Source organism: Hibiscus syriacus, unplaced genomic scaffold (genome assembly GCF_006381635.1).
Source record: "Hibiscus syriacus cultivar Baekdansim isolate YM2019G1 unplaced genomic scaffold, ASM638163v2 tig00111758_pilon, whole genome shotgun sequence".
NCBI classification, from domain to species: domain Eukaryota; kingdom Viridiplantae; phylum Streptophyta; class Magnoliopsida; order Malvales; family Malvaceae; genus Hibiscus; species Hibiscus syriacus.
The window spans coordinates 2,446,686-2,456,398 of record NW_024063170.1 but is presented as its reverse complement, the minus strand read 5'-3'; the positions used below and the strand labels follow the sequence as shown (position 1 = coordinate 2,456,398).

The window sequence follows — 9,713 nt, the reverse complement described above, 5'->3', positions numbered from 1 at the left end:
CGAATTTCCAGAAGCAAAGGACATCCAATTCAAATCATATTAGGAAAAAATGAATTAAACCATTTGTTTCTAAACTTCTCAACTGTTAATAATGGCTATATTGGGGGCATTTGTCAATCGTGTTTTACAAGATAATCGTTTCATAAAACTAAATGAAAAAATAAAATTAAAAAAAAACAAAAATAGGATAAAATGTTGTAGTATATGTCATTAAAGGGTGACATTATGGCTTCTCTCTTACTTGTCAGCTGCAAAGTTGAAGCCTTGATAGAATTTACAATGCCCTTTCAACAAACTCCTTATTTCAAGACAAAGTCTGTTTTTTTTTCTTTCTGTTTTTTGTTTCCTCTTTTACCTTTCTTTTTTTGTTTTAGTGATTTTGTTATCTGGGTTTCAACTTTCAAGGAATCTGGAGCTAAGGCATGGGTTTGTTTCGTAAACTCTTCTACAAGAAGCCACCTGAGGGCCTCCTGGAGATCTGTGAACGTGTTCATGGTGGTTTTTCTCTTCTTGCCTTTGCTTTAATTCGTGCTCTTTCCTCTTTTTTATGTATATAATTGGGATTTAGGTTTGCTGAAAATAGAAATTCAATGATTATATTGAAATCTCTCAACTTTTTTGAAATATGGAAAGATTGGTCCCTTTGGAAATGAATAGTATTGGGGTGGTTAAAGAATTTTGAAAAGATTGCTGTTTTTTAGGTTCTGGGTTCTGTTTGGTTGGTTAGAAAATTTGAGAAGAATGGAAAGTTTACATTTTAAATTGGGTTTAAAGTATAGGTAGGAGCAAAGAGTATAAAAACAGAATTTAGGTAGATGAATTATAGTTTATTTCTTTTAGGGTAATTGTATCACTCGAAAAAGTAAGTGCCTGACAAATTGTGTGCTATGATGGAAAATAGTTTTGATTGATGCTTCTCTATTGATTCTTGGGAAGAAGAAACCTACAAAGTCCACTTGAAGGGAATATTAGTATTCTTTCAAATCACTTCCATGAGGCTTCGTTTTGGTCTTTAATTTCCGCGAGGGCGACAAGAGAAGCTATATGACAGAATTACTCTCCGAGTATGATATGAAAATAATGGATTACCCCTGTCATTATGAAGGGTGTCCGTTAATCACAATGGAGGTGCTCAACCTTTTCATGAGATCATGCGAAAGTTGGCTCTCACTTGATCAGAATAATTTTACTAATGCATTGCGAGCGGGTGGTTGGCCAGTCATGGCTTTCGTGCTGGCTGCATTGCTGCTATATAGGAAGCATTACAGTGGAGAGCATAAGACATTGGATATATATACAGGCAAGCTCCGAATGAGTGTTTGCAAGTGTTGTTATCCCTGAATCCTATACCTTCACAATTGAGGTATCTACGGTATATATCGAGGAGGAATGTGGTCGCAGAATGGCCTCCTTTGGATCAAGCTCTCACCTTGGGTTGCATCATTCTTAGACACATTCCAAACATTGATGGAGAGGGAGGGTGTCGTCCGATATTTAGAATACATGGACAGGATCCTTCCCTTGCTGCTGATAAAACTCCAAACTGTTATACTCAAGCCTTAAAAGTAGCAACTGTGTCTGTATTATAAGCAGGTAATATCACATCTCTCTAATATATGTATTGTTCTGTTAATCTACATGCTACGTGTGGATGCATGCCAACATCTTGTTTTATATGCTTCCTCATATTTTTATATCTTATATGTGTGTGTTTGATTGGGTAACATCTTGTTGTTTCTAGTGCAGAAAGAATGTGCACTTGCTAAAATTGACATAAACTGCCATGTTCAAGGTGATGTTGTGGTTGAGTGTGTCAACTTGAATGACAAGGAAGGAGAGAAGATATTCAGGACTGTGTTTAACACAGCTTTTATTAGATCAAACATTCTAATATTCAGTCGAGATGAACTTGATAATTGTGGGATGCTAAGGAGCACTTTCCCAAAAAATTTAGATCTGAGGTTATATATATAAATTCATGTATATTTGATTGTAAGTATTTTCTTTTCGGGTGTGTGTGTTTTCTTCTAATAGAAGTTACCTTGTGGGTGAAGATTCTTTTCTCAGAAATGGATGTTGCTTCTTCCGTTACTCCCACGGATCCTTTTTGCTATGAAGAGAAAGAATGAGTTCCTGTAGAAGCATTTTCCAAAGTTCAAGAAATGTTTAGTAATCTTGACTGGTTGGATTCCAAGTCAGATGCCACATATAACATGCTTCAACAAATAGGTGCATTAAATATTTCCCAAGAGAACTCCGATAGTGACTCGAATAACAGTGTTGACAACCCTCAGCGAGGGAGAACTAGTCCTAGAACACTTTTGGAAGAAAAACTACTAGCGGCATTACCAAGTAGCCCAATGAGTCGCACAACTATGGCTTTGAAGACTCTGGTTGTGCCCTCAAACAAGTCACCTATAAGTAAGGAGGCTAAGCCCCAAGACTCTCAAATTGAACCATTCAATCAGTCTGCGGTTTCACATCAACAAAATAACCAGTCTGCTGCATTAGCCAAAGATCACCCTTCCAAGGCTTCCTCTTCTGTGTACTCTCCAGCTTCTACACAGCTTCACCTGTGACATCTCTTTAACACCATTTGGCAAGGAGGACCATGCTACTAGACAAACCCCTCCTATTAAATCTCCACCTCCTAAAATACCAACTGCCAAGGAGGACCTTACGGTCAAAGTGACCACACCTGCTACACCACCTCCGAAAACACCACCTGTTAAAGAGAATCAAATTATTAGTGGCATGCCTCCAGAAATGTCTCAATTTTTGAAGGATGCTTTAGCTGAGTTAATGACAACTCCAGTACCAATACCTCCTACAATGCCACCTTTAAGGAAATGCAACTTCCACACCGCACTTCCTGCACTTTCACTACCTCCTATTCATTCCATTCAAGAAGTAAGTTCAACTACTCCATTATCAACATCACCACCCCCACCCCACCATCACCCACAGATGGTACATTATCAAACCCCCCACCAAACACTATCACCATTATCACCTATAACTGGTCCAACTGTTTCATTATCATCAGTCGCATCACCCCAACCAGAAGCCCCAATATTTCCTCATCAGCATCTGCACCACCCCCACCTCGAGCCCCAACTGTATCATCATCAGCACCCACACCACCCCCACAACAAGCCCTAATTATATCATTAAGCACTGCACCACGCCCACCACAAGCCCCAACTGTATCATCATCAGCACCACCCACACCACCTCCCCCAACTGTTCATCATCTACACCCCCTACCACCTCCAACTGTATCATCATCAGCACCTACACCTCCCCACTACCAACCCCAATGTTCATCATCAGCACTCCCACCACCACCATCAATTGTTCATTGTCTGCACCCCACCACCACCACCCCCAACTGTTACATCATCTGCATTCCCACCACCATCACCAACTATATCATCAGCACCAGCCCCACCACCCCCACCCACAACTGGTCATTAACAACACCCTCACCCCCACCTCCACCCACAACAACTGGTTCATCAACAACACCCTCACCACCCGCCACCCCCTGTTCCTTTTGGTAAGAAGGCAAGTAGGACCTTCAACTCCTGCACCACCACCTTTTATTTCATCCACAAATGCAAAGAACAGACTTTGTCACGTGGTGATTCAAAGAACGACCAGAACAAGAAAAAGCCATTGCATTGGTTGAAGTTGTCTAGAGCCGTACAGGGAAGCTTATGGGCTGAAGCACAAAAAACAAGTGAAGCTTCCAAGTACACGTTGCTCTGCTAAGTTTGGATTTTTTTAAAAAAATAAATAAATTATGTGTCCTTTTAAGTCTTATGGAACGGTAACACTCGTTGTAGGGCTCCTGAGATCGACATATCAGAGCTTGAGAATCTATTCTCAGCAGCAGCTCCTAAAACAAATCGTAGTAAATCAAGTTCTCGTGCAGCAAAAGGGCCAAAAACTGAAAAGGTGCAACTGGTAATGCATTTTAAGATTCATTAAGGTTCATTTGCTTGATTCTTAGATGTTAACATCAATCTTCAGTTTTAAGGTTACGTACTAAGCAATTAACCCTTGTCTTCGTTTATTAAATACTGAATACAGTTTTTATCCTGCTTGTCAGTGCTTATCAGCTCATTGCCGTAGAAAATACAAAGCATTTTAATGCTCCAATTGGAAAGTTGGTGCAGATAAGCAATGACAGATACTCATACATGAATTGGAAACTTGGAATGGTGAGTTTAAAATGCAGACTTTCAGTCTGATTCATACTCACGCATGAACTAAGACTTCATACCATGTGTGCTTTATGATGATTGCCAAATGATGAACCTTATTATATATAGTATGCCTTTGTTTTAGTACCATTCCTTCTTGCAGATTGACCTTAGACTCGCGTATAATTGTGAAATCATGCTTTCAAAAGTGAAAGTGTCGTTGCCTGAATTAATGGTAGGTTGAATGTTATTATTTACAGCATGCAATCATTTACTTATCTAAAATTGTTGCTTGAAAACCTTTTTTGGGATAATTTTAACCCACAAATCAACTGCAAACTCATCCCGGTGGACTGGTTTTGTCTTTTTTCCAATTTGTTGCATATTCATGTTAGCACCTTTCTATTTCTTTTTAACAAATATACATGTAAGAACTCTGTCCTTCATCTACCCATCATTTTAGACTGTTTAAAAGTGGAACTAAGTTTTAATGGACAGGGAAAAGCTTAGTTATATGATCCTTAAGGAGAAAAGGTTGCTGTAATTTCAGGATACCAAGGGAACTGCTGTTACTACTAGTGTAGGGGACTCGAACAATTTTATTATTAAAAACTTGGTCAGAATCTGTAGTCGTACAGAGAACCAAAACATGCATAATGAATTCCCAATCTTGATTCTTATGTATACCTGGATATCAAAAAGTAATATTTCTTATCATTTGACAATGTATGTGCTATCAAATGATAGTCTAGATATTGGAGTCAATAAGCACAAATATCAATTTCACTAACAATCCATTCAATCCGATTCTGCTTGCTGTTAGCTTTATGCTATTTTCTAAACTTGCAGAGTTCGGTTCTCGCCTTGGAGGAATCAGCATTAGATGTTGACCAAGTTGATAACCTTATAAAATTTTGTCCTACCAAAGGGAGATGGAGCTAGCTGAAGGTGAAATGAGTTCTTGTTCAGGGCTACACTGGAGACAAGGATAAGTTGGGAAAATGTGAACTGGTATGTAGGATTTATAACTGTTTCCTTATACATTGTTTATTTTATTGCTAGATCCCGTCATCAACCGGAAAGGAAAATTAGGACTAGACAATCCCATATTGCGTGTTCACACAATTGGCTGATTATTCATATGGTATTTATCCAAGATATTGAATTTTAATTTATCTGCTTACAAGATATTGATGGCAAACTGCATAATCACCTTGGTTCAGCTTCCAAAGTAGTTCATTGCTGAGAATGGAAGTTTTACTTGATATCTTCTTTTAGCATCATATGGATCAGTATGTTTCTGGGACCTCTGAAACAGTTCTTCTTGGAGCTAATGAAAGTCCCCGAGTTGAATCAAGCTTAGGGTATTCTCTTTCAAGATTCAGTTTCGCTCCCAGGTTTGATCTGAATTCGTATCGAAATTCCAGGGTTGCTAAATGTTCTTCTCTTTCATTGTTATTTATGTGGCCTTGAACTGTCCTTAGGTTTCTGACCTCAGAGGTAGCCTTAATATTGTAAACTCTATAGTGGAGGAGGCAAGTTATTCAGTTTTTTGCTTGTATTCTTTTTACGGAAAGTTTTCATTATCCAATGATTGACGTCACATTATGTTAAAACTTCTTTATCAGATCAGAAATTCTGTCAAATTGAAGAGATTAATGCAGACAATCTTTCATTAGGAAATGCTTTGAATCAGGGAACTGCAAGGGGTGAGTTAACTATGATTTAGCTGGTAAAGGAACAATGCTAATGCACTATCATACTTCTTATCATCAGTATTAGAAGGCACGGAAATCGATAAGTTTATCATGGGTCTCCAAATGTGCACTCGTTAGCACTAATACCATTTGCTAATGCGACTTGCTATGAACTATATGATAAATGCCCTTAAAATACCGTTTCCTACTTTCTTTACTTTCTTTGAACCACCGACAATTTATTTGTCTTTTTTTTCTTCATTTTGTCATTCTATTTCTCGTTGATGCAGCTTAAGATGCATTCAAGTATTGAGCTTCATCGGGTTTCAGTTGGCTGCATATGATCTATTAGATTTAGCTTTACAGTCTTCATTTTTTCCTTGTTTAATGATGTTATTTTGCACTTTTTGTTCTATGTCGATGCGTTTGCTTTAGGTTCTGCTGTCGGATTTAGATTGGACAGCCTTCTTAAACTGACAGATACACGTGCACGGAACATAAGATGACTCTCATGCATTACCTTTGTAAGGTATTAACGGTGATCAATTTTTTGTATTTTTGTGACTATTATTGTCTTCTTTAAAGCTTTTGAAACCTATAGTAATTTTAAAGCATATATTATTTAATCCTTTGACTATCTCTAAAAATTTAAACATATTGAATTGATTATAGTAATTCTGGATAAAAATTCTAGGTACTTGCTGATAAGCTTCCAGTTGTACTAGAATTTCAAAAGATATTTCAAGTTTAGAACCGGCATCAAAGGTATGTTGTTCTTAACACAAATAATTTCGAGTTAGAGCTAGCATCTTACCACTAACGTGGGTCCCATCTAGATACAACTGAAATTTTTGGCAGAGGAAATGCAAGCCGTAAGCAAAGGATTGGAGGAAGTCGTTCAAGAACTGTCGAGTTCTGAAAATGATGGACCTGTGTCACAAAACTTTCGCGAGGTATGAAAGAAATAACCGTATTATGGATGTAACCACATAATCATATACCTATAAGCACATATATGCATATTTCTTTTCAATGTTTTCTTTTGTTTTCCGAAATAAAGGAGTTCCTTTTTTGCTGAAGCTGAAGTGAGATCCCTGGCTTCATTATACTCCGGGGTGGTATGTCTCTGCTTTTGTTGCAAACGGTGGCGTTCTTACGACCGTTCACCATGTTAAACCATCATTATCTGGGTTCTATTTCGACAGGGTAGAAACGTAGATGCATTGATTATTTATTCGGAGATCCAGCTAAATGTTCCTTTGAACAAGGTATTGATGTAAAAAGTAAAACCTTCAACTTTAAGCTAGTACGAAAACCACACTAGACATTGAACATAAACGAAGAAAAAAAGGAAATGCTTTTACTATCTCCCTTTGTTCATTAGCTTCTGAGGCTTCAAATGTGATGAAGATCTATTTCCAGCTAGCACTCATCAGTAACCTGTGTTTATCCCTTTGTTTTGGAACTCATTTACTTGTATATTCACTTTAATGGACGGTCTATATTATTTCATGTTACTTTTCTAAACTACTGTTGTCTATTGTAGTTACATCAACTCTGCTCAATTTTGTGAGGTTGTTTAACAAAGCTCATGATGAGAACTGCAAGCAGCTTGAGCAAGAAATGAAAAAGGCGGAAAACGAGAAGTTGCAGGGGAACCCTTTGTAGAATGAATCATAAAACATATTACAAACTTCTACGAAAGCAACAATGTTTATTGATTCTGATATCAACAAAAACTCCCTCCTCCACCGGGAAGAGAGGCTAGAGGTGCCCGACAACTACCCGAATTGGCGAGAAAAACACGGTGGGGGAGTCGGTTGAGAACCAATACACCAGAAGTGACATGTAAAATCAAAGTGCTGCATTTCATCCCAAACTCAATGCTTCTCGAAGGAAAGCCCTTTACAAACTCAAGCTGATTCATTTTACTGCCGTTTCCCAATTTTAAGTTTGCTCTTTGTTGAAGCAGAGGTGGGAGGTAAACTAGTCAGTTACTGTAGGCAACTTGTAAACTAGTCAATCGGTGAACTTGTAAGTAGCTTTCAAGAAAACCTGGAGATTTTTTTATTCTCCTTTTTTCCCTCATCAAAAAATTTTATTTATTAATTGTAGAAACTGTATACGACTATCTGCTATATATATATATAATGGGGCTCTTTCCCACAAGAAAAATCTCAAATTTCAGCTTTGATGTTAAAAGTTGTATACGTATAATTTGGTAGAAATTTGTGCATTCACATTATTTTCAGCGTTGCTTCTTTTTCTGGGGAAAAACCATAACTTTCTCTGAAAAGGTTTAGCTGACAATCTTTTAAGTCTATTTCATTTCATGGTTTGCTGTCAACTGTATGTACCCATGTGAAAGTAGTGGAAAACAACGAACTTCGTTTGGACCTAGAAGGTAATTGTACTAGAAAAATGGGGAGAATAGGATCTAATTCAGATACTTTCAAAAAGTTGAAGGACCTAAAAAATAATTAGAAAAAAATTAAGAAAAATATTTAATTTATCAAAAGTATAAGGACATGAGATAACAAACAAAGCTTTTTAAGAATTTTGACATTTCAATTCTACTTTTATCAAGTGTGATAATATGAGATATATTTTGAGTAGTAGTCTGACTATATAATCCTATGGCTGTCCCTTGTTCCCATATGTAATGGGGTAAGGGGAGGTAAGATAGTAGGCTGCCCCCAACACTAGGTTGAGAGCAGCTTCCGTAGGAGACCTTCAAATTATGAAATGCCTTCCATGAGACTCGATCCCACGACCTCAAGGTAAAGAACCTTATGCTAATTATTTATGTGTGTATTGTCCGCTATTGTGATTGTATTTATATTTATAAATTTTAGAAAAATAAATAAAGATAAAATTATAAAATTTCGACTCGATTCAAGTCTAAACTTAAACTAATTCGAGCTGGTCACTTTATTAATTGGGAAATTTGAAATTGACGTACCAAAAAAACAACACGAAACAAATTAAGAATAAAGCTTCAAAAGTTTAATCCCACTGATCATTGATCATATTAATTAAGGATATAAAAAAAGAAGCTTTTGATGTTGCATTATTAGATATTTGGCTCTGTCCTTAACCAATTTGAGTCAATACATTCAGCATATATTGGCTCATAGCTAACTTAAAAGTGTACAACCTAAGCATCCTATGTTTCTTATCCCGTGCATCCTACGTAGAGATGACAACGGGTCGGGATGGGTCGAGTTTTTGGTCAATTCGATTCGACCCGAAAATATGTATCATTCATCAGAATTTGACTAGAACCGAAAAATTATGTATCTTTTATTCAACTTGATTCGACCCAACCCGAAAATATATATCCTCAACTTTGATCTGACCTGACCTAATCTAATATAAAATAAGAACTTAATCAAAATAATAATATTTTTTAAAATAAATTACATTATTATCTCCTGGTCGGGTCGATTAGAGTTTTTTTTTTCAGCCTCCACTCGAACTCCACCAAACCCGACCGCACTCCCATAAAATATCTGACTCGACCTCAATTTTTTTTAAATCCAATGTTATCATATCATGTTGGTTCAGAACCACCAAAATTTCAAATTAAATTGTGATCCCTAATCTTACATTATATTACATTCAAAATTGGTCTAAATTCTCTCTAAACAAACTCACTCTTTGACAAAACGATGATAAAATAAAATTGTATTATGCATTTTTTACCTTTTACTGTACATTAGTATTTAATGTTTGTGATTTTTTTATAATATTATTTTTAAATTTTGAATGTGTTTTTTAAATATATAATCACTGAATAAATATTTAT

General features: G+C 36.6%; 1 pseudogene; it reads left to right on the top strand.

Annotated features, from left to right (window-relative positions):
- Window positions 1-380: 380 nt before the first annotated feature.
- Window positions 381-7,659, top strand: LOC120169362 (annotated as a pseudogene).
- Window positions 7,660-9,713: the final 2,054 nt, after the last annotated feature.